The sequence below is a fragment of the Numida meleagris genome, chromosome 1 (genome assembly GCF_002078875.1).
Source record: "Numida meleagris isolate 19003 breed g44 Domestic line chromosome 1, NumMel1.0, whole genome shotgun sequence".
In the NCBI taxonomy this organism is placed as follows: domain Eukaryota; kingdom Metazoa; phylum Chordata; class Aves; order Galliformes; family Numididae; genus Numida; species Numida meleagris.
In genome coordinates, this window is record NC_034409.1 from 138,298,479 (window position 1) to 138,325,184 (window position 26,706).

General features: G+C 37.5%; 1 protein-coding gene and 1 long non-coding RNA gene across 2 annotated transcripts in view; both read left to right on the forward strand.

Annotated features, from left to right (window-relative positions):
* The window catches only part of FAM155A (family with sequence similarity 155 member A), a 454,487-nt gene that overhangs the window by 247,215 nt on the left and 180,566 nt on the right, over positions 1-26,706 (forward strand). The gene's annotated exons all lie outside the window — the stretch shown is intronic.
* On the forward strand, positions 4,250-11,152 carry LOC110407672. The gene is made up of 3 exons (XR_002443982.1): positions 4,250-4,421; positions 9,324-9,395; positions 10,426-11,152. It is a non-coding gene; the product is annotated as an uncharacterized LOC110407672 (long non-coding RNA).

Here is a 26,706-nt window from a genome sequence, read left to right on the forward strand (position 1 = left end):
GAAGGAAGGAAGGAAGGAAGGAAGGAAGGAAGGAAGGAAGGAAGGAAGGAAGGAAGGAAGGAAGGAAGGATGGGAACGGAGGGAGGGAGGGAAAGAGAAAGAGAGGCCTTTAAGGGTGTAATAAACTTTGCATTATCTCTACATTTATCTTGGAGAGCATTACTTATTTAATGTATATGTATTATGCAGGAGTTCCTCTATAATCATCTTGACCGACCCTTGCACAAGTCACACCCTTCAACGCAGAATAATCCATTATTTTTGTCACCTTCAGTAATTTCAACCCTTTCAGAGATCTCTGTTGCTTCTTTTGCACTTTGGCCATGATTATTTCCTCTGCTGCCTTAACATTCACCTTTTAGCCGAGTGTTTTCTCGTTAGCTGGATTCTCTGGCTCAATACAGGCATAACTTAAGATCATGTTCTGAAACGTGGCAATGATACAGTTATGCTATGATCTACAAAAGTAACAGTCTCATATTTGAATGTTCCTACCCTTCCTGTCTTTGAATCTGTTGGGCACCTTTCCAAGAACTCAGATTCTCTTACGATGGTAGGCAACTGAAATATGATCATCGTAGAACTTTGTTCTACCGTCTTTTTCCTTTATGTCCTCTACATTTTTTTTTTCTCAGACTCATTGGAGGCATAGCAAGGACTTGCAAATAAATTTTACAGCATTATGTTGAAATCCTTACAAGTAGACTTCTTTTCTGTCTTAAAACCTGTCCATAGATGCCCTGTGAGGCATCAGTGCAAAGACTAAAGAAAAACCAATCACACAAATTTAAACCATTAATATATTTACTGAATGACTGTAAGGATGTTTGTTTTCAGTCTACTCTGTTTTCCTAACTCTAGCTGGGGCTCTCCCTGGGGTGCGAGTGAGCTCACGACCCCCAGAGTTGTGGGGACTGTCACTGGGAGTTAGCTGTAGAGGAGGCTTCTTGGGATGAGTTATAAATGGTATTTAAAAATTTGAAGTTATGCAGTAACATTCTGCAAGTGTCCACTACAGCATTTTGTTGTATTCCTGATGCTGATCCTTAACATAGTGACTGCTGTTTAATTCCATGTCATTAATAAATCAGCAAATTATTTTTGATAATTTTTTATTTGATTTAGAATGCCTGAAGTGATCAGTTTTTCCCAGGGTCAACATCTAACCCATTAAAGAAAAAGCAGCATTGACTGTTGATAATGAGAGGGCTAGATTAATGTGAGCCTTAATGCTAGTGAGAGAGTTTACTGAATCACCTGAGAGAGAAGAGAAAATAAATTGTTGTTTTGATGGTGAAATGGGTTATAGTTCCAAACACGTTAAAATTCCAGCCATTGGGTAATGATGACAAAAATTAAGTATTGTCATGATTAAAATTGCATGGAAAGGTAGTCCATGCAGTGGTAGTATCTTCTCTCAAGAAAGTTTACGTATTTTTTGTGATCAAATTACAGGTAGAACTCTGGACCAGTATAACTTTCATGTATAAATGCTAAGAGAAAGGTACTTTCCCATCCTATTTAGACAGGTTTTTTAATGTCTCTTTTTGAAAGTGCAAGTTTGGTATGACTCTGATATTTCATTCCCTATGGACCATTTTAATGATTTAATCATTGGGAAAGAGACCGCCTTAACTATAGAAAATAAAAAGAATTCCCCATTTATAAGGGAACTGGTGTATCCTGGGGTTGACTTAATAAAATGTTGTTGCTCAAACAGTAGAATTTATATCATAAAGATGAAGCATGGACAACTATCTCTAATACTTTCCTAAGCAGCACTGTTATTTCTTTGTGTTATTTTGCTGTTTTTATTAATGCTGCTGAAGAGGTCTGCTTTGACATGAGAGTGTGCATGCTGCCGTGAAAAAAATTTACATAAAAAGAAAGAGATGTTTGAGAATTTGTAGGAAATACATGGGTATAGTTAATTAAAATAGTTAATTAAAAATAAGGATATATAATCAGGTGGAGTTTGTGGAGAATCTGTTATTATATTAATATATGATAGTTGATGCCAGAGTTAAGCAACCAAGGTCCTGAAGAATAACATGTGTGTTTTTTGTAGGCATCTTATATATAGATTTCTCCTGGAAATGAATATTACTTTTTGGATACCATACCTGCACCAATGCCACAGTCATGACAATATAAATTTCATTTTCTTACTTGGCTCAGTGTAGTGTATAAATTTAATACTTAAATGGTGTTTACTCTTCAGCTGATTTAAACATGATTAACTTCTCTTTAGGTATACTTTCTTCTTCTTTTCATCCGTTATCCTTTCCAAATTTGACAAATTTTGTCTGCATGAAATTATCTTTTGTATCAGTGGAGGAAATTAAAGATTTTGCAAATGCTCAGGTAAAATAATAATCTCCTACAGTAAATATTGGTGTTATTCAAGCAGAAAGACATATTGAATACATTGTTTAAGCTGAGAGGTGGAAAAATCAGTATTAATTCAACAAATGAGACAGGCTGGTGCAGACACAGGATGAAAGTTTACTTGCAGTAAGTGAAAGACATAAAGATTCAACAGTAAATAGTGACTGCTTTTCTACTGCTTGAAAACATAAAGCACTATAATGTTTTTACCTACTACTTCTTTCCTCAACCCATCCTCAATCAAAAAAAAAAAAAAAAAAAAAAAAGAGAAGGGGGCAGAAAATGGATACTAGCAGTAAAATAGAGAAGTTGCAAATTTTCAGGAAAGCAGAGACCTGAAGAAATTGCAAAGGGCAGATTCCTGGGCAGCAAATGGAGGAGGATCATACTTCCAGTAATGTAGTGCAGCACGCTGAGTCTGTGTCACTTGCTTCGGGGTATTAAGAGTTCATAAAATCAAGCCAGTTACACAGCTATAGATCTCTTATAATGCAACATTTATTTTTCTTTGCCGTGGGCAATAGATTTTCTAATACTGAATGTGATCTAATGAACTAGCAGAATAAGTCAACCACCATCTCCTGAATGTGTTCTCAGGCTGTAACAAACAGGGCAGCTCAGTGGACAGTATACCACCCGCCTGACACCGAGCCAGATTTTGACTCTGAGGATGCTCTCTCTGTTTGTGCTGCTTCCTGCTGGTGCTCCTCTCCTTTTGAAGCACATTGTAAACATGCCCAGTGTACAAATCTTCTTGACCCACACAGGGAAGTGACAGCTGCTTAACAAAACAGAGTAGCATTACACAGCTATCAAGGAAATAAATTTTTGAGTGATTTGTTAAATATCTTTATAGACTGCTATTCCCTGAATAGACACCTGGTCTGACCACCAAAGCTGAAAGTCTGTGGGCTTCATACCACTCTGAACCTTGCACAGACACTTGTACCAAGGCAAAGCAGATGAAAAGAGGAAAAATTTCTACCCTTAGCATTTGCTACTCACCTCTTACAGAGAGGGTCAGAAATGCTGTTAGGGCTTCTACCTATGAAAACAAAGAACTTGAATTAGGAAAGCAAGGGTTTTAGTTTTTTTTTTTTCTCTCTCTTAAATGAGTGCCCTAACTATTGGGTTAATGCTTATTCATATATACTTTGGAATTGGTTTCTTTTCCAGTTTGGTTTTAACAAGAAATTTGATTTTGAACTTGGATCATTGAGTAGCTGCTGAGTTCATCCCTGCAAAAAATATCTGTGAATATAATTTTAAGATTAATGTGAAACAGTCTCACACAGCAAAGTTAATATTTCTGATCATAAGGCACCATGGTTTCTTAACTACTAATGCAATTTTTACAGTATTCTGTCTACTAGAGGTTGTATCAAAGGCAGCTTCAAGTTGGACAGGGAGAATTATGCAGAGAATTGCCTTGCAATGAGATCTTTGATTACATGCAAACATAGGACTTGGGGAGATACTTCTAAATGAAACTCTTAAATCATAGTCAGTGGAAAAATAGAGTAAGATATTCAGAATACGCTATGAGTCTGCAATGGTCTTAGAAGGTATTTTGCATGTACTTTCATCTGCAGAGGAGTTTAAAGAGCTTTAATAAGATAAGCTTAGACATTTTCATAATCCTTCACTAAATTTCTAACATACCTATATTTCTTGAACTACTTTATTAAGACTCAGACATGTTTAGGTGAATCAAACCCTGCCATGGTCCTTGTGGAAATGAAGCTTGTGCCAACCTACTTTTGTTATCTCTGACTTATTTTCCTCCTCCCTCATTTTAGAACCTAAAGCCAATTTAAGCCAAATCTGATAGAAGATAAAGTGTCTCAGAGATAATCTTCTCTTTCCTTGCAAATGTAATGGAAGCTGATAGAAAGAGGAGAGCATTCCTGCTGAGTATCTCCACTGATGGAAAGACTGAATGCAAGCTCACAAGTTCCCTGACCTCAAATCAGTCAGCTGGTACTCCCTACACACTGCTGCTGGTCTGTCTTCTGTTAGGGCATAACAGAGAGGTAAGAGCACTGTTGTGTGTTTTAGGGGATATGGAGGAAGCTAGAGGCATTTGTGATTTGTGAAAGAGAGCTTTGTGATACAAAAGGTAGTGGGGATAAAAAGGAGCATGGAACCATTCTGGTGATATGACATAAAGGATGTAGGACATAAACCTGAAAGAATACAAGTTTTGTTATTTCTTGTATGCAGAAAAAAATATGTATATTTTGTTTGTGCACATATATGATTCTCTCTAAATATATCATACTTAGACACAAATCTCAGTTTGCTTACATTATGTTCAGCTTACACTTTTGTTGCCTACAGAATGACAGCTAAATAAAAGCTGATAGAATCTAATGCTCAAAGATCAAATGCATCAGGAATATTATTGCATTTATTAAGAGAGAACATTAGTTAAAATTCAGCTAGGGGTAGGTAATATATTATTCTGATTATATATCTGATGACATCAAAACCAGGAATAAATAGATTTACTTCATTTGGTTCTGCTTGAGGCCTGATATGGTAGGCATTGCAAGTGGGGGGCATAAGGGCATAAGGCTGTTGATCTGTAGTAGTCCTAAAATATGATAAGGAATGTTATATAAAGTTCCTTTATTATAACCATCTGAAATAGAATTCAATCTTACTCTGATGGGACAATGTTTTGTCTTCTTTTGCTATAGTGCATATTTTAGACTAAGTCCTGACAGCATTTAGTTTTCTACATTCTGCAACTGTTTTGAGTGTACTCTGTGACACAAACTTCAGCTGAATTATACAGTGATTTCATGTCCCTCCATCAAGCAAAAAAAAGGAATTCACACTTGCATATAGGTGGGCAAATTTATACAATGGATTATATTCATCTACATGAAATGTGAAAATGTATGGCACTTCTGGGTCTCCTCATTAGCAGAGAATCAATTCATCATTCAATTCATGTGGACTGTAGGAGAGGAAAGACCATTATGAGAACAAAATAAATAATTTCTTCTTTAAGTACCAATAGAAACACATGTAATAATGTTTCAGAGTCAATTAATCCATCTAATTGCAGTAATGGAACACCAGGAATTAATGTAGAATTGAACAATACAAATGAAAAGCCTTAACAAATTCTAGTTTAATCTAAACTACATCACTCAGATCAAGTTGCCAGAGTCTGATCTAGTGCGATGCAGTAGACCACCCTGACAATTAACCTAGAACCCAGATACTGCCAACTTGTGAACATCATTGTGTGTATCTTCTTTGTTTGGATGACTATTTTTCTAGTATATTGAATGTTTCTGCAGTAGTTTAGCTCTACTGGAAGTAACTTTCAAGTGTTTTGCAAAATGAATGTAGAAATCTAGAGTTTTATAATCTTTTTTATAGATCTCTTTATTTTTTAGTGCTTGGGTGTATATAGGCTTTCAACATATAAATGTATGCCATCATCTTCTCAGATGGGTATTCTCTTTTATGAATGTGTAATTGTTTGCTGTTTAATTTCACTGTCAGAATAGTTTTCTGTTTAATTTCAGTATCACAATCTGTATATGCCAGCATTTTCCTTTTAGGTGGTAAACACGATGATGTTTCATAATTTTTGTTACCCGCAGGCTTCCGTTTCAGCACAGTTTTGAAGAAATCAAGGGTAACAACTTCAACCTCTCTCTCCATCCCACCATGGTTTTTACTATTTTTTCTAAGTGAATTCAGAGAATAGTATTGCATGCAAGAAAAATGATGGCAAAAAAGTTTTTTTGTTTTTTTTTTCAGGAAGGCAGTATTTAGCTGGATTTTTTTTTCCAACCAAAAAGCAGTCAGATGCTCTTTCTAACCCTTACACAGAGATAGAATTTAGTCAGAAAACACAGATCTGTCTCCCTGTAATTAAGATCCACCACTTCTTTGAAACAAAACCATTGCATTTTTGCCTTCTGTTAGAGGGATTGTACATTACCTAATGGTTGCGATGAAGCCTTGAATGTGTACATCCTTGTTTCCTCTTTGAAGTGTTTTGTTTCCTTGAGGCAGGCAGAAGCAGTTAACTTAGAGAAAGAGTAGGACTTAAGCTGTAAATACAACATAAAAATCCCATTTGCAGGATTCCATATGCCAGGAAGCTTTTTCTTAAAATCCAGAGGAGGCAAAACTCTTTTTCCAGACAAAAACTCTTAACAAGACTATTACCTACTAAAATGTAGGCATATGATACAGAAGAATAAAAGAGCATTTCATCCAAAAGCAACCAATTAAGATCTCTTCAGCTTTAAAAAATGTCACAAGATGTGACATAGATAGGTATGACACAGATAGATGTGACATCTATGGACTGGATGGATGGGCCAGGATGAACTGTATGAGTTTCAATAGGGCCAAATGTCGGGTCCTGCACTTTGGTCACAACCCCAGGCAACCTTACAGGCCTGGGGAGGAGTGGCTGGAAAGCTGCCTGACAGAAAGGGACCTTGGTGTGCTGATGGACAGTTGGCTGAATATGAGCCAGCAGTGTGCCCAGGTGGCCAAGAAGGCCAATGGCATCCTGGCTTGGATCAGGAATGGTGTGGTGAGCAGGACTAGGGAAGCCATCCTGGCCCTGTACTCAGCATTGGTGAGGCCCCACCTTGAATTCTGTGTTCAGTTTTGGGCACCTCAGTACAGAAAGGACATTGAGGTGCTGGAGAAGGTGCAAAGAAGGGCAACAAGGCTTGTGAAGGGCATGGAGAATATGCCCTGCAAGGAGAGACTAAAGGAACTGGCGCTTTTTAGTCTGGGGAAGAGAAGGCTTAGGGGAGACCTTATCGCTCTTTTCAAATACCTGAAAGGTGATTGCAGTGAGAGCGGGGTTGGTCTCTTCTCAGTGGTGACAGGTGACAGGACAAGGGGAAATGGCCTGAAGTTGTGCCAGGGGAGGTTTAGGTTGGATATCAGGAAAAACTTCTTTCCAGAAGAGGTTGTTAAGCACTGGAACAGGCTCCCCAGGGAGGTGGTTGAGTCACCATCCCTGAATGTGTTTAAAAACCGTTTGGATGTGGTGCTTGGGGACATGATTTAGTGGTGGGTTGTTAGGGTGGTATGGTTAGGTTGTGGTTGGACTTGATGATCTTGAAGGTCTTTTCCAACACGAGCAATTCTATAATTCTATGATTCTATGTTTTGTATGATTTTTTATCTTCTGTGCCACAAAGAAAATAGACTGAGCTATGTTATTCCTTTTCTAAAGGCCAAAACTAAGCATTTAAGAGATATGTTCTTCTCTGTCCTAACTTTTCTTCCTTCCTGTGATATTTTTTCTGTCATTTCATTGTTAAAATAAAGGGAAGCTCTTCCTCTGTTGAAATAGAAAATAAATACAAAGGCAGCTTCTTACCTCCACGTAGCCTTAAGCCCTATTCAGTCTTTTAATAAAACATTTCATTTGTTCACCAAGACTATAAATTAAAGCTACTTTCAGATGTCCCTTCCAACTCAGTATATTCTATGACTTTATGTTCTACCAAATGTATCCAAATAGCTCTTTAGGGTCATTTTGTCTTCCAATCTTGCTGTGTGTCCGAAGTGTAAATGAACTCAGCCTGTTCAAAATAAATTTTAAGTTTAAAAATGTCTAGAAAAAAGGTACTTCATTTGATTTTTTTTTCAGAATTTTCAGGTTGAACATGATTTGATCATTTCCTGTTCAATTATGAATATAATTCAGCTTGTCAGATTTAGAAGGCAACAACGATATACTACTGTATCAATGATACAGGGAAAAAAGGTTGTCTCTCAAAATTAAATCTTTAATAACTATGAAATAGATTTAGCTCTTAAATAGCAGAAAATAATTGATAATTTTCCATATAATTACTTCCCCACATATATATTTGATAAACTTACCAAATTTTAAAATCTTCCATTGCATCTTTGAAGGAACTGCTGGATTAACAAATAGTAGCTTTGAATCAGGGAAAATAAGTATGCATGAACTCGGATTTAAAATATATTTGATGAGCGTCCTATTAAAATATTGAATCTATAAATCAAATGCACAAAGAACTACTATGCAATTATTTGGATTAATTTTAAAACAAGTATTTCAAAGCTTTTTAAATAATAACTTTTAATCCTATGACAGAAATAGCCTCTTCATTTTTCTGATTTGTTTAGGTAGGTCAAAACACTGATGTATATTTTTAAATAACAAAGGAACAGAACAGCACATATCTTTCAAATTCAGGGGGCAGCTTCCATTAAAACACTTTTTAAGCAATATGTCAATACTGATTACAAGTGTGCTAATTAAATTATTTAGTTACAGATTTACTGGTGTTTCAGTTGTGGCTGAGTTCAACAAATAGGGTCTGTTTTCTGTATTGGAGAGACATCTCCCCTTCCAAAGTTCTTGCTATCTATGTATGCAATGAAAAAAATGGATGACAGGTGATAGAATCATGGAATCACAGAATCTTTAGAGTGAATGTGATTTGTTTTTAAGTCGCAGTCATTGCATATCAATTACTGCAGGTCTCTCTTAGAGAAGTATAGGGGTGACTGTGCTGTTCTTGTGGAGAAATGATTTCATCTTTATGACGTCTCAGTGATTCTTCACATCTCCGTGATTTCCCAATTAAAATGTTGTTTTGAAGAAAAGCAATACACATACATACATCTTTCTGTTGACATACATTTAGACTCAGCCTATGAATCAGAACTTTTTTATTTTTCCTTTTAACATTATAAATAATAATAATTTTAACTTTATTCCTTTACACCAGAGTATCTGATTTTTATGTACTCTACCTAGATAAGATGAAGCTGTTGTCTACAGTTCTTCACTATTGCTACAATAACTGTAACAGTGAGAATACTCTGATACTGATGGTGCTGACATTTAATCAGAATGTTGTAAACTAAACTCAAAGAAAATCATCGTTCTTAATTTGCAGGTGTTTCCTGACTAATGTTGCTAAATTGAGCTATATGATCCTGTTAAATTTCAGTGGAAGGAGATAACATAGGTAAGTATCAAATCATTTAACAATACTACTAATTTATGTGATAAGGAAAATTCATTGATCTTGTTTCTCTGTAAGCAATACTTTTTTACTGAGAGCATTAAAAAACAAAAACAAGAGTAAAAATAACAATGCTTCTTTTTGCTATAAGAGAAACACAGAAGCCTGAAGGTAAATGAAGGGTGGATCTTGATAAAAAAAGTCTGGTTTTGTATAGCCACTTTTTTTGAAACTTCAATGGATTCCTTAAACAAAGCTCTTACTAAAATTGTAGTTTAGCATGAAAGAAACAAAAAATCTATCCATGTAACTTTCAAAGTAAGAAGCTGAGGTTCACTGGAGCTTGTGTGAAAGTGGAATATAGGAGAGAAACACATAACTCTGCGAGTAAATCAAGAAATGTATGGATAATTCAGTCTTTCTGGGAAAGAATGAATTAAAAGACTGGAATGCTCTTAAGGCTGCTAGGTTCTTCTCAGTATTTCCGGAGAGACTTGATAGCAGCCTTTCAATATTTAAAGGGGGCTACAAGAAAGAAGGGGATAGACTCTTTAGCAGGGTCTGTTGTGATAGAACAAAGGGCAATGATTTCAAACTAAAGGAGGGGATATTTAGATTGGATACAAGGAAGAAGTTTTTTACAGTAGAGTTGGTGAGGCACTGGAATAGGCTGTCCAGAGAGGTGGTGGATGCCCTGTTTCTGGAGACACTCAAGATCAGGCTGGATGGGGCTCTGAGCAACCTGATCTAGTTGTAGGTGTCCCCTTTTATTGCAGGGGAGTTAGATTAGATGACCTTTAATGTTCCCTTCCAACTCAAACAACTCTATGATCCTATGATTCGCATAAAGACGTATTTAAAAACTCAAATAGTATTGTTCAAACATATATATGTATATACCTTTTGTTTGACTCTATATATATGTAGGTTGGTCCAAGATATTTTTAAGAGACAACATAATACGTATCGTGCTGTGAAACAAGTGGGCATTATACATGGTGCCGAATTTGGATTCATTCATTTTCAATTTCAGATTTGACCACTGATGTCAAAGGAAATTGAAGAATATGGGCAGAAGTGAAGATGAAGAATGAAGCAAAAGGATACTTAAAGCTAATATTGCAAGCTCAGCTTGACTAGAAAGATAAATCAAGCAGAGCTGTGGGCTTTTTTTCCAAATCATATCGTCCTCTTGTGCCCATTACTTCATAATCTGATCCAGGAAATCCAAATCTATAAACTGTGCCAGCATATCACCAGTTAAATCAAAGTTGTATTAAGAAAACTCAGTTATGACAAGATACATGTGAGAAGTTTCTGCCTACTTTAGTAGCAAAATACTGCAGCCCACACTTCTTGTTTTCTGGAATAATATCCATCTCATGGCTGTGGAATCTGTCAAACAATTGGAGGTAAAATGAAAAGGAAACATGAATGTTAACTTAGAAATAAATTTCAGAGCTGGATGCTTCCTCCATGGGGGCATTTCACATGAGAGTTATTGTATATATTTATGAAAGATTTAGCTTTCTGTGTTTCCTACATGATACATCACACTGTATACAGTTGTTCTGACAAATAGTCTGACGCATCCAGTGGATTATAGTGCAAATTCCTGGGTGGGATTAGGTGGCTACAATGTACACAGCTGTATCTAAGTTAGTTCTATAGAAACTGTTCATAGTCAAAAAGAGAAGCAATCAATGCTTGGGTTCAGTTCACCTGCCTCTTAGAATCAGAAGTGATGTGATTTTTTTTCTCCTCAGTGTCTACAAAAGAAGTACATGGGCTTCTCTGAAAGTAATGCTTCCTGTTTTATGATGTTGGCTCACCATGTCAGAGGCAGATGTTGGTGGCATGGCAGTAGAGGTTGAACCTTCCCACCAATATTCTGTTACATGTTGTTGTTGTGCAACACATGGCAGCAGAGGGGCAGTCTGACACAATGTTGTCTGACATGGAAGTCTCTATGAAGCAAAGGTGTGCCACTGAATTCCTCCATGCAAGAATAAATTGCACCCAGTGACATTCATCAGTGCTTGTTGAACGTTTATGGAGACCAAACAGTGGATGTGAGCACAGTGAGGTGCTGGGTGGTGTGTGGTGTGTTTCAGCAGTGGTGACAGTGACAGGAAAGACAAGCCATGATCAGGAAGGCCATGCACAGCTGTTACATCACAAAATGAAAAGCATCTTGATCAGCTCATCCATGTGAATCAGCTAATGGTGGTGACAAAGTTGAAAGAAATAGTGTTTTGTAGGTGAGAATTTGCTCTACCATATAGTGTTACTGTGCTCTTCATATCTATTGTAGTTTCCATAGAAATAAGTGGGAGGCATTACTTTTGGAATGGCCTATGTATCAGCAACTAACAGAGATGTACACGTCTACTTCAAACCTATGATTTTTATTCTTTCTGTCTTTTTTAATAATGAAAAAAATTCATAAACTCTAGAATACCAGCAGGGATATAAAAGAAAAGCTAGGCTTCAGATATTTTTTAGAACTTAAAACAGAAGAAAGGAATATGCTGGTTTCGCTATTAAGCTCGCAGGAGGATCTGGATTATTTGCTCTCCTGTCTCGAAAACTTCCTTTGCTGTATCACCCCACACAACAATGTCATCAATGTACTGTAGGTGCTCAGGGGCACCCCCCTGTTCCAGTGCAGTTTGGATCAGCCCATGGCAAATGGTTGGGCTGTGTTTCCACCCATGGGGCAAACGGTTCCAGGTATACTGAACGCCCCTCCAGGTGAAAGCAAACTGTGGTCTGCATTCTGTGGCCAACAGAATGGAAAAGAAGGCATTAGCAATGTCAATGGTGGCATACCACTTGGCTGCTTTTGACTCCAGTTCATACTGGAGTTCTAGCATGTCCGGCACAGCAGCACTCAGTGGGGGTGTGACTTCATTCAGGCCACGGTAGCCTACCGTCAGCATCCATTCTCCACTGGCTTTACGCACTGGCCATATGGGGCTGTTAAAAGGTGAGTGAGTTTTGCTGATCACTCCCTGGCTCTCTAGTTGACGAATCAACTTATGAATGGGGAGCAAGGAATCCCTGTTGGTGCGGTACTGCAGTCTGTGTACCGTTTTTGTGGCAATCAGTACCTGTTGCTCTTTTACTTTTAGCAGCCCCACCACAGAGGGTTCTTCTGACAGGCCATGCAAAACCGACAGCTGCTTAACATTGTCTTTGTCTACAGCAGCTATTCCAAAGGCCCACTGATACCCTTTGGGATCCTTGAAATGTCCCCTCCTGAGGTAATCAATACCAAGTACACATGGAGCCCCTGGACCAGTCATAATAGGATGTTTTTGCCAGACTTCACCAGTGAGGCTTATTTCGGCGTCCAACACAGTCAACTCTTGGGAACCCCCAGTCACCCTAGAAATGTAAACTGAGTCTGTCCCTTGGTGACTCGAGGGCATTAGAGTGCACTGTGCACCAGTGTCCACCAGTGCCTCGTATTTCTGTGGGTCTGAAGTGCCAGGCCATCGAATCCACCCAGTCCAATACAGTCTATTATCCCTTCCCCCCCCCGGCTGAGGGCAGGGCTCCTCTACTTGTTACCTCCCTTTTTCTTCTGATCAGGGCCCTTACAGCTTTTGCCACGTCCCGCAGCAACAGGAGCAGAGGATTTTGCCTAGATGGTTGATTTGGCTAGCAGTTCTGTTGCCCATGCTTGTAATGCAGGAGTGGGTTTTTTGTGCCACTTCTTCATGTCTTCTCCATGGTCACGTAGGAAACGCCACAATGCAGCACGTGACATAGTCTTACTGTTGTCACTTGCTTGAGCAGGAGGATGTTTTCTTCTTTTAATAGCTGAGATGTTGGATGATGCGAGTTGGGAGGACAACAAGTTGCTCAGCCTCTCCTGTAGGGTGTCTCGATAATCCTGATTGTCATCAGGTTTATCGTCATGAGGCAAAGAAGTCAGTTCCTCTATTATATCATCATGATCACTCTCAAGTTTATCCAGTCTTTCTGTTACCTTTACAATGGCTGAAGCATAAACTTGCAGAGGGGTTAAATGCAGCTCAAAGTCATGGAGCCTGGAAATCAGTTCACCCATAGTGGGTCTTCTTTCCCATCTGCCATACATGGCTGCTAACGTACTGGCGTACTTTTCTGGTGCTGTTCTTGTGAATGTACGCCACATGTCTGGTGTACACCTGACTCTCTCAGGATCATGCTCCTGGTTTGGATCATCAGGAACGAACCCAGAGTCATGTAACATTTCCACCACAGCACATTCTCTCAAATAATGGATGCCTTTTTCCATAGCAGTCAATTTCTTTGCCTCAGGCATCAGATTGTTTTTGAAGGGGTATTTTTCCTTCATGGCTGGAAAATGGTAACAGAGGAGCAAAGTACCGTGGGGAATGTAGTAGTCCTTCTCTTCTGAGAACCAGGTACATTCACTACATGATGTTATGATGTGGAGTACCAATAACCGAAAATCATAAAACCATGACATGCAGAGTAAAAGTTTTGGAAGCATAAAACCTCAGCTTGAATAATGCTATTAAAAAGAATGTTAACTTCTGACAATTTTGCTCAATTGTCATATCCTCCCCCAACCCTCGATACCAAATCTGTGAATATGCCTTACAGTGCTGTTTGAATGTTTTAAGTAATTAATAATTGGTTTAAAGATACATGGGGCTCAAGGAAAATCAGATCAAATTGCCTGTTTGCTAGAATTTCCGCGTTTGGAAATTGAAATCAGCTGACTGCTCTCATGGTTCCAGTTCCTGATGTAGGAAATGAACTATTGACGCTTAATAAGTTGTTAATTTGCACACATAAGGTGAAGTATAGATGCATTATTTACATATATTTGCACGAAGTTAAATTAATTTTGCTGATTTTTTGCTTGTAACTAGGGTTGACATTGTGCTGTCAGAGCCTAAGGCAGTCTAGAAGGTGGGAGAAATTGTTTTTGTCATTGGACCTGTGAGTGGTATTGCTTTTCACCTCCAACCTGGCAGCCGGACAGATGCCTTTGTTTCAGCCTTGAGTTTGTTTCTTCTCACCCTGTCCAATGGTCTTGTGCAGAGGCTACAAGCTTTCAGCAACCTATTTCTAACTTTCCAGTTAGCACTGAAGCACCTCATTTTTACAGTGGGCAAGACTGATAGTGAATTATTCACCTCATGTTACTTATAAAGTATTTGAAATGTTTGTTTACTTCCATAAATCCATAGAAATATAGCCAGAAATGTTGCTGTTAAATGCAAGCTCTAGCTCTACTTGTTGGCTTCTGTCTCCCAACATTCAAAAATATTTACCCTGGGCTCAGTGTCTACTGTGCTCCTAGTTTAGAAAAGGTTAAAGCCTGCAGTGGAATTTGAAGCTCTTGTTTGTTCTTTCTCTCGTAAAAGATAATAATGAAGACTTGCATGGAAGAAGTAGCATTTTGGTATGACCAAGACATTATATTTCTAATATTGAAATATTGCAAACTAAGGATGTTCTAGTACAGCCCTGGTGCTTATTTGTACGCATATGATATCATTCATGTCTCTTTGACATGAAGAAGAAAGATTTCTTGTGCTTGTGAACATGGCTCACTAGCCCACTGTATGAGGTGTGAAGAGACTGGAAGTAGACACCTGCAGTTTCTGGAAACAGATAAAAGACTGAAGGATCTAACTGCAAGTTGTGCAGTGGGAAATCCAGCTCTGAATATATTTCAAGAGCTCTGGAGCTCTGAAGTTTCACAGCAAAGGTGCTCTAGGCAGCGGCCTCCAAGGGTGCCTTGGATTGAATCCTGCACCCTGATGCTCAGCAAACCCTGAAGCTCATGATGGCCCTTGATTTCAGCAGATTTTGAGTCTTGGAGAGACGAATTCTTCCCTTCAAATGCCATAGTTTTTATATGCCTTTTCTCCAAAATCAATACACAGATGTGAACAGTTACACAGCAGAATCCTTTTGTTCAAAAACAATTATCATGTGCTTATAATTTCTTGTTTATAGATAGCAAAAGAGGCAGAAGAAAGCTGAATTCCCAAACAGTATGTAATGAAATCACTAATTTTAATCAGATTATCTTCATATGTGTATGGAATTATTAGAGCAAAAAAGTGAAAAATAGGAGTGAAAAAAGATCTTCTAGACCTACGACATAACACAATCATACCTTTTATGGGAATAAGAGGATTTGAAAATAATGTAGAAATAATATAATAGTGTAACAAGAATTGAAACAGGTACGGCAAAAGAAAAAAAAAAAAAGAAGTTCCAAAGAAATTATCCTTAAGATTTCAGAATAGAAACAAAGTCTCAAAACCATTGAGGTTACGTTTGATCACTAATGTCATCAGGTCCAAGCTTCACAGTTCTCTCAGTTAATTATAGCATTCTGTATTTCTCAATTTGCAAATCAATTTCTCGTTTCATTTGACAGTTCTTTTCATCCCTGCAAAAACTGCCTGGGAAGAGAAAGCTTTTTTAGAGCATATTTGCTTCCTGGTTTCCAATCTAACTAATTTTAGAGAAAATAGGATTCCCAAGGCACCCAGCTCCCTGGAAGGCAGACAGTTTCAGAGTTTACAGGCTCACATCTGAGTGAAGGAAAGGCATGGGCAAAGTGACTGCTAGGAAGTAACTGATCTGGAGAGATGTTAACAAGTGGAAATTTGTATTTTACTAAAAGACATCGCAGATTAGAGTTTCTTCAAACTACTGATCTCTCAAATTTCTTGGGAAGTTTCTTAGAATGCAGCAAATTCCTTTCCATGGTTCATGCAGAAAACACGAATGGGGCAGTTTCCAAAGAAACTAGAATTCATCAGAAAATGTACAATTTAAAGCATTTTTTGTGTCCTAATAGACCTACAGTAGACTAATGAAAAACATTTTACATCAATATGTTTGCTCTTGCTTTCAGCAACCAAGGCATTTGCTCTATAAATTAAAGCTTCAAAGTAGAACTCCTCAGTGATTTTTAAATGCACTGTTACTACAAAATATATGCTATGTTTAAATGATGCTTATGTAGAGAAATGTGGAGTAGGTGTGCTGTTAAATTAGTATCTGTTCATAAAGGCATGGGTAGAGTGCTAAATACTAATGTGGATTGTAAAAGGTCCTAAGATTCAACATAAAATCAATTTATGACAATTGCTTGTAGCTTGTCTGCTGCTAAATTATCTTCCTGAGAATGAAGTGAACTTTACACTAGAGATCACCACTGAAAATATGTAACATCTTTGTATTTTCTTTTGACTGCTTATTTTCCAAAGCCACTGCTGTCTCAGCAGCTTAGATCTTCTTAACAGCTGTCTTCATAAAAGGATAGTTGGTGTACATTAGTGATGATGAGTATTTAACCAGAGGGAAGTGAAAGAAAAAAGCCCTAGCCAGTTTAGACTGTTGCTTTTATAGAGGTTTTTTGCTTTTTTTATTTTTTTTTATCTTGCAGTAGAATATGAATAGAAGGGGTGAAGGGGAGAACTGTGTAACCAATTATAATTTAGGAAAGTGTCAAAATATAGGGTTCTTTTAGGATAAACAGTTCTCATAAACTCAGTTCATACATTTTCCGAGAAGGAATTGTGAAGAACTTTTTATTTTTGTGTCTTTTCATTATTCACTTTGCATGCTAAAATTAGAATAAACATGACCTATCTGCCTTCCAGGAGGAAACCCAAGGAAATGTGCCACAAATAGAACAAAGTACCGGTCAAAATCAGCAAAGTTGCCTTTATTTTTATGTTTTTGTAATTGGTCATTGTTTCATAACATTATGTAGTTTAACCATTCTTTTGAAGGTAACTCATTGAATATGATAATAGCATTACATTAGCTACTGATAACAGTCCTGTGGAGCTTAGGAAAACTACATACATATATTTCAAGAAGTGTACTCAAGGTTGAATGGATGACATCACAACTACTGTGATTTCCATTAATAATTTGTGACAAGAAAAATGGAGTAAACAGTCTTGTTAAAGAGACCACTGGAATCAAAAGGAGTTTATGAAGTGTACCAGAGTAGCTGATACAACTGTCAATTTCCTGTTGAACTGGTTTGATTAGGGTGTTAACAAATAGAGCTATGTAGCAGATTCTAACTAAAACTTAAAAGCAGTGTGCCAGTCAGAGTATTAACTGCAGATGGAAGGTTGTGATGAATCAGTCACAGGTACGAAACTGCTGAAAAGAGCACATTCTATTATTTCAGCAGATTTAGTTGTATAGCATTGACCCTTAGTATGCTAGGCTTAGTGAACAATTCCTTCTGTGACTGATTATTATGCAAATCATTTAAGACATTACTTCTAACTGTGTGACAGCTTTGAGGAAACAATGAAATGTTCCTGCATAATCTGCTTTCTGCCTCAAAGGTATTTCCCCATAGAAGAGATCGTGAGAAATGTAAAGTTTTTAAAATGACGTTATATGCAGGAAGCAGGAAGGCCCTTTAATTATGCCCTTAAGTACAGAATATTTGCTTAATTGCCTAGTAGCCTTTGTATCCTGAAAATTTAATTAAGTGATGATTAAATATTCATTATAATATTTTCCTATTATTATTCAGTACAAGCTGCACATTAACTTTTAAAGCCTTTATCGTGTTTGGAAATAAGCAATCCCAGTTCTCGTCAGCTGCAAAGACTCATTGTGATACTACAATAACTTACCTACTTCCTTTGCTCAGTTAATAATACCTGATGCATCAGACGAACCAGAAAAGCCTGTGGAAATAGACTGGCAGTTTCACTAGCAGTAGCTAATTCTGTTTTCTGTACTGGGCCCTGTATTAGTCAATATGCTTAGTTGTTCAGGCCCAGCCTGTCTTAGGTGGGATGCCAGAAGACAAAAACTGAGGTTTTTAGCCCCTTAACCTTCACCTGAGTATGAATGTTCGCGCAGTACCAACAAAGGAAAATATGGTGTTCTTTTTAAACAATAATTGTTTAAAACATTGCTTGGGATGTTGCAAACAAAGCAAAATATCCACTTCTATCCTGGAGTAATCCCAACTGAATTCTTACTTTCTTGGAGAACTTCTTGGTCAGGGTGCATGTGCCGCTGTGGGGGAAGTTACCCATGTTTCCCCTCAAAGCTGTGATTCTCTTTACTGTGAGCTCCAGAAGGAATTTGAGGTCAGCAATCAGCAGATCAACACTAGACATGAGGTGTGGAGGTGTGCAGATCCGAGATCCAAACCTAGGGCGTTATCATATCAGTTCAGCTTTAGTGCAGATGTTAGGGTATGAGGCCCCTTGTTTTCTTCCTGACTCTCATATCTTGGAATTCTGTTCTGTGTGCCCCGTTTGCTTTCTACCCCAATGAATTATGATTGCCATTTATAAAGTTGAAGGTCAGCAGAGTGAGAGATGCAAGGCTCCTTTTACTCCTCTCCTGGAATAGTTTAGTTGGACTGCTGATTGCATTCACCTCCTATCCATCCTTGCAAAAATTAGTTGCATTATTTGGTTTGCAAGAGGAAGTGTAAGAGGGAAATACTTTTGTGATGACCAATAGCTTTGCTCTACTTATCAGCTGATGCTTTACTTGCTGTGATGGTGTTATGTGTCAGATATTTTTGAACTAATTAGCTGAATTTCTGGCAACAAGAATATGGAAAAGTTGAGGTATTCCCAGGGATATTAAGTCTACGTTTTCAGTCATCACTTCAATCCTTGAGACTCTTTAGACTTGTTCATGTATCTTTACCTGCTCTGTCAAGTAATGGGGCCCTCCTGAAAAGTTCTGGAATTAGAAAATTTGTGAGGACATGACTTTGTAATGTTAGAGCATTTGCAAGTCTGTATATAATAATCTGCATACTTGTTGAAACCAGGAATCTGTTTCTTAGTCATGGTTCTAAGCTTCTATCTGTGATAAGCAAGTGAAATCAGAAGTTGGAGAAAAGTGGGGTAAAACTCTTAAAAGAGGAAGCAATTGAAGTTCATTATGAGGGTTTCCTATGAAATGGTGAATTAATAGATTGACAGAAAGTTTGGTTCTGAAAGTCCCGCTAGAGTTACTCTTTCTCATTCTTACTGTGATGGGCATATTATTAACAGTACCGCCTGAACCAGCAGGACACCTGATCCAAAATCAGTTGGAAGCTTCTTTTAAGAAACAATAAATCTTTCTCTTAAATAATTATGAGTGAGAACTTTATTAGATAGAATTGGTATTAGAAAACTAAATTACATTATATATCATTTTATGAATAATTATATAAACCATGAAGTTTTATACTATTAGTCTATGTATATCATTAGCTGTTTTGTTACACTGAAGTATGAGGGCTGCCCTGAAAGTAATGCCTCCTATTTTATGACACTGGCTCACGATGTCAGAGGCAGATGTTGGTGGTACGGCAGTAGAGGTTGAACCTTCCTGCCAATATCCTATTATGTTTGGTTGCCATATGACTGATGGCAGCAGAGGGGCAATCTGACAAAATGACTTCTGACGTGGAAATGCATATGAAGCAAAGGTGTGTCTCTGAATTCTTCCATGCAGGAAAAAATTGCACCCACTGACATTCATCAATGCTTGCTGAATATTTCTGGAGACCAAAGAGTGGATATGAGCACAGAGAGGTGGTGGGTGGTGCGTTTCAGCAATGGTTATAGTGATGTGAAAGACAAATCATGTTCGGGATGGCCATGCACAGCTGTCACCACAAAATTAAGAGAATCTCCATCACTTTGTCCATGCAAATCAGTGGATTATGACAAAAGAACTGTGTACGGGGCTGAATATTGGCTTCAATATACTGGAAACAATGGTGGCAATGTTGGAATATGGCAAAGTTTGGGTGGTTCCCACAGATACTCACAGGAACAGAAAGAAAACTGTAGTCATGTTTGTCAGGACCTATTGAATCAATACGAGGCTGTTTCCTTGATTACCAGTGACAAGACATGGCATCACCGCTATGAGACAGAGTCAAAATGGCAGTCCATAGAATGGCAACGTGAATACCCCATTGAAGATAAAGTTCAAGAAACAGCCTTCAGAGAATAAAGTTACGTGCACTGCTTTTTGGGATGGGAGAGGGGTGATCCTTCTGGATTTTCTGGAATGCAGGCAAACCATCATCTCTGACTGCTACATTGCGATGCTCACTAAACTCAAGGCTCAAACTTCCAGAGTCAGGCCAGAGAAGAAGACTACTTTTATTTTGCAACATGATAATGCCAGACCTGATACGGTTTGAAGACTGTGGAGCACATTGCCAGTCTTGGCTGGACTGTCCTGCCACATCCACCATGTAGTCTGTATTTGGCATCTTCTGATTTCCATCTGTTCAGGCTGATTAAAGCTGGACTGCATTAGCAGCATTTTCCTAACAATGATACCGTCATAGCAGCTGCAAAACAGTGGGTCACCTCTGCTGTTGTAGATTTTTACAAGTGTGGCATGCAGGCTCTTGATCCTTGCTGGTGAAAATGCATAGCTAATAGTGGTGACTATGTTGAAAAAGAGTTCTCTGAGGCTGAGAATTGGCTCTGCTGAATACTGTTACTGTGCTGTATGTATCTGTTCCATTTTCTGTGGATATATATATGGGAGGCATTATTTTCAGAGCAATCTATGTATATTTGGAGAATTTTCATTTAATTTTATTATCTTAGCATTTATACCTTAATAATTAAAACACAACATTAGTACTTAGTGGTATCTTAACAGCGAATAGGTTTAGTATCATACGCAAATCCTGACAGAGGGAAACCTAGATATGTCACAGCACTTTTGGACCTGTTTAGTCAGGGCATCATTAAAGAGTTTTGATAAAAACTGTACAAAAAAAAAGGCATACATTTGTAGCTCAGTAATTGTTTTTGATCTGAGTTTTGATTTTAACCGGCATAAGATTTATATAAGAAAAAATATATAAATACTGTTTCTTCTAGGGCTTGTTTGAAAGGTGACCTGTCAAGCATATTATTTGATCTTTTTTATTTTATTTTTTATATTTTTAAACTGATGTTTTATTTGGCTTTCAAAACCCAAAACTTTCCTAAATTAATGCATTAGGTCTTTCTTTTGTCTGTTAGCAATCAGGACGCAATTCTCCAGACATTTACTAATCAGAGGAATTTTTTATTCAAGGATGGCATTGATTTGTTTGCAGGCAGCTAAAACAACGAGTTTAATCATAAGATGAGGCAAATGTGGTGTGCACTGGAGGAGAAAATTTTCCTGCAAAAATACTGTCTTTTAAAAATGCAGTACTAAGCTCACTGAGACATAGCTTACTACAGCTCACACATATTTTCAAACTATCTACGAAGTATGAAAATATTCATAGAAAACATTACAGTAGAAAAGTTTCTTAAAGTTGTAAGAAATTAAGATCTGGAGTTGGTTAAACACATTGAGAGCTCTTAATGCTTGCCTTTTATTTCTTGTCAAAATGGCTTTGTAGTAACAAACAAAAAAAAAACGATTGAAAATAAAAGAAGAAACAAAACCAGCCAACAAAACAATAATACTAGGACTATGTCTTATCAAGTTTTGGCCACATTTTGTTTTGAGTGTGTATCTACTAATGTGGGTGTTTGTAATATATTGAAATACATGAGAAAATAAGATCCAGTTGCTGGGCTTGCTGATAATCTAGCCAAAGAGTTATTAAAGTGTCTAATTACTTATTACTAATTTACAATCACTAGGAATGCTAAAGTGCACTATTTTCAGTGCTTCTAGAAAGGCAACCAGGCACAACACATTTGATGAAGCTTTAATTTCATATGGATGGCAATTATCAATGAGGCTGTGTGTAATAAGCCTACTAATATTATTGTTGAACATTTGGTTAACTCTTGCAGAAAACATGATGTTGACAGTATCATACTTGGTTTCTCAACTACTTGAGGAGGCAGTATCCTGATGCCTGTTGATATAAGAACTAAAGCCTAATCTGCATTCTTGTACTCATAATTCTTGAGTGAGAAGTTCACTACAGAGCTGAAAATATTCTATATTTACATTCTTCTTTCTCATATTCATTCCTGTTCTGTGAGACTTTTATATTTTGGTGAAATATTCCCGGCAAAGGTAACTTAAAAGCCGAATACAGATTTCACTTTTCCTAACTGCTTTCATTGTCTGTTTGTGGAATCTCCAAGACCTCAACCAGTGTCCTCTTCTAAGGTGATTTAACAGAGATTGATCCCAGACTTTAATTCCCAGGCAATTGTCCCAGCGTGGAACAGATTGAATCTAATATACCTCTCTCAATATGAATTAATGATATATTCTATCAATTGATTACTTTGGAATTGCATTGTTCACATTTTGAAGGATCTGTCCTCCATTGATTTTGTTATTTTTAGCTTTTCTTGCTAGATCTCTTTCTTGCTTTCCTAGGCTTTGAAAATGATCAAAGTGACCTAAACTTAAAGCTATTATTTAGTTTTAGTCAGAAAACTAAACATGCATTTGTTTCTTTAACTGTAAAGCATTTGTTCTGAGGGCTAAAACAACGTTGGATCCTCCATTTGCCCTATGAGAGAAACAGAAGTTTGTATGTGTGTGGGTAGGGAGTTTATTCTAACGTCACAAGTGAGAAGTCATTTTAAATTGCTTTCATCGAGCTACATTTTTGTGTCTCAGAGAAATTAAAAGCCAGGATACTGTTACAGAATAAAACAAATATTAATTCTGAGAAAATACATTTTCATAGACCATGTGCCAGATACTGGGGAGAACTTTAAGTGGTAGAAAAAAGAACATGGTGAAAATATTCTGTCAGAATCAAATGCAAAGTTTCCTTTAATTTCAAGCATTTTTTAATAAAAATTTGTGTGTATGTGTGTATTTGGATATGTATGTTTTACTGTGTGTGTGACCAACCACTGTCAGAGGTTGCTCAGAGAGGCTGGGGAATATCACTCCTTGGAGATCTTCAGAAGCCACCTGTACATGGTTCTGGGCAACCTGCACTGTGCTAAGCAGCTGGCAAATGAACTCCAGAGGTTTCTTCCCACCTCGACCATTCTGTGATTCTGTGAAAAAGTCTTAACTTTCTTTAGTCAAATCCTATCACTCTTAACCATCATTTCTATAGGATCATGGTGTTTAATTTATTTTCCAATACATATAAATGTTCTGTCTTAAGTCTGAGTGATGTCAAACTTTTCCTACATCAGTAGAAACAGTACAACAAAAAAGAGGTGGTGGTGGCTCACTGAGGACGGTGGGCATTGTAAGGTTCCCATCCACCTGGCTGAAATCACTCACTCTCTAAAGGGGGTGGCCACATTCATATTGCCTGTTTGGACCTATTAGCCTGTGCTGAGGAATTATTTGGGAAAGAGTATCTGCATAGTCCAAAGCATGGTATCAGAATGCATGCTATCAGTTCAACAGTATGGAATTCAGACTTGAGCCCATACATTCACATTGTTAAGTTGATATGTACAGATATAAACTGGAGCATTTCTGAGACTATTCACTTTCAGATATATATAATTTTGTTTTATGTTTCCAGATGTACACTGGATATCTCAAAGCCAATTTTAATATATAACATGTTTTCTAAAAATATCTGCTGAAGTACCGAATGAAGTACTAAATTAAAAGAAATTCCAAACCAGACACAACCACAGAAATGTAACAGAAACACTGTTTAAAGTTTTGTCTGTTAGATAATTACATAAGCTATAATTATAACTATAGCTATAACTGAATTAATTAGTGCTTAACTAGATTTTAGGTCAGTAACAATTTGAACATATAAAAATTTTTTGTTTCCTCAGGAGACTTCTGACCTATCAGACACTCAAAAAAAAACATTATATAAATAAATGCATAAAGAAATAAACAAATAAATGTAAGCCAGAGCTACTGTATCAGTCCTTTCCATGGCTGTGCTTATGAAAAGTTTGTACCAATTAATCAAAAGTGAGCTTTCATTTATTTCCTGTGTTTTATGTTGCTATGATTCCATTGCATCCATTTTGAATAATGGATTCCTTTCTTTTTATGTCCTAAATTTTTTGTGTCCTAAGGTTCATTCAGTTATGTGCTCAGCATAGAAGTGGTCTTAACAAGAAAACGGGGATGGGGGAGGGAAGTGGTATAGTTTTTCCAGACTCTGAGGGAGTAGGGACTGTAGCAACATTTTTCATTTTTTTACCATTACACAGTCATATTTCTTTAGTAGACAGAAAGGATAACTATCAAATATTTTGCTTTTCTTAGTTTTTTTTAATAGTAGAGCTAGAAGAGCTTACACTACCACATTATTTCAAAAGTATCAATAGAAATAAAGAATTACTACTGGGAAACCACTTCAAGTTAAGATTGACTCAGTAGGAATTCTAGTCTTGGAATATTTCAGTCATAAAAGGGGTAAAGTAATGGAATGCATTCATTCAAACATTGAATGAACACATTTTGATTACATTGTTTTCTTGATCACAAAAATTAAAGTGCAATACAATACAAAGACATTAAAATACTAATTAGACTTATCAGGGTTTTAGGAGTCAATCAGATGGTAATGAGTGTGTCAGAATGACACAGAAGTAAGTAATATATTTTTTAACTGACAGTTTTAAAATTTTATTGTACATGGGCAAAGGAAAAGCTTATTTTTAAAATAAATATTTGTTAGTAGATTTTGAGATTGAGTAGAGTATTGAGTAGAGATTGGCACTTCACTCTCCACTTCCCCTCCTCAAGAAGTTGAAGAGAGCAATAAGATTGCTTCTTAGCCATCTTTTCTCCAGACTAGACAACCCAACTGTCCCCAGCCTCTCCTCAGAGGACAATGTCTTCCAGCCTTTTACCGTCTATGTTGCCCTACTCTGGATGTTTTCAAACACCCTAATAAAAAAATTATTTTATTAGCACAGAGTGCTGAATGTGAGATTCCATCAATGCTGAATATACTAGAAGAATGACCTCTTTTGACTGGCTGGCTATGCTCTGTTTAATGCACCTCAAAATGTAGTTTATCTTTTTGGCTAACAAGGAACATTGCTGACTCATGCTGAACCTGCTGTTGACCAGCATCCTCAGATCCCTTTCTTCTGAGCTATTCTTTCGCCACTCATCTCCTAGTCTGTACCTGTGTCTATCATTAGTCTGTCCTCGGTGCAGCATCCAGCAAGTATCTTTGTTGAATTTCATGCCATTGTTGATTGTCCAATGCTACAATCTGTCCAGATTCCTCGTCTCTTCAGAGAGTGAACAATGCCTCTCAGTTTATTATCATTAGTAAGCTTGCTAAGGATGCATTCAACTCCTGAATCTAGATCACTAGTAACAATATTGAAAAGAACTGAGAAGTGCCCCTAGAACGAAGCTCTGGGGAACACCGCTAGTGACCAGCCAGTAGCCGGATGTATCTCCATCACAATTACCCTTTGAGCTCTATCATTCATCCAGTTCATCACCCAGCATAGCCTGAAGCTGTTCAACTCACAGTTGGTCAATTTGTTCAGAAGGATGCTGTGAGCTGATACAACCAATCCCTAGCGATTTTCATGGCCACAAATGAAAAGTCACTTCTTCCCTCATTAAGGTCCTTCAACTCTGAGGACTGGACAGCCTAAACTCAAGTTGAGCTTTGACTTTTCTTGTTTTCTCCCTGAAGATGCAAATTGCAGCTCTGTGATATCCCAGTAAATTCTGATCTTGTTTCCAGAGCTTATTTATTTTCTTTTTCTGCCCTAGATCCAGGAGGAGTTCCCTGTCCAGCCAAGACAGTCTTCTACCCCACTTGCTTGACTTGCAGCACAATGGCATTTCCTGCTCCTGGGCTTTTAAAAGTAGGTTCTTGAAAAGTGATCACCTCTCTTGGAACCCTAAGCCTTGTAGAGCAGATTCCCAGTGGACACTTCTAATTAACTCCCAGAGTAACTTAAAGTTTATTCTTTTAAAATCCAGGGTGCTGACTTTTTTTGTCTTTTCGCCCAAAGTTTGAGTTAAACTATTTCATTATCACCGAGGTCAAGATAGCTACCTACCATCATCTCTTCCATGAAGCCTTCTCTATTCTCAAACAATAGATCTAGGAGGGCGCCTTTCCTGCTCAGCTCACTCAGTACTTGTGACAGCATGTTATCTTCAGCATGCTTTAAGAATTTCCCAGACTTTCTTGTTATGGCAGGATGATATTCCCAGTTCATGTCTGCTAGCCCTCCATCCCAGCACTTCAATCAAGAGACTCATCCCATCATAGAATCATAGAATCATAGAATCATAGAATTAGCTAGGTTGGAAAAGACCTACTAGATCACCTAGTCCAACCATCCACCTACCACCAACATAACCCCACTAAACCAGGTCTCTCAACGCTATATCTAAACGTTTCTTGAAC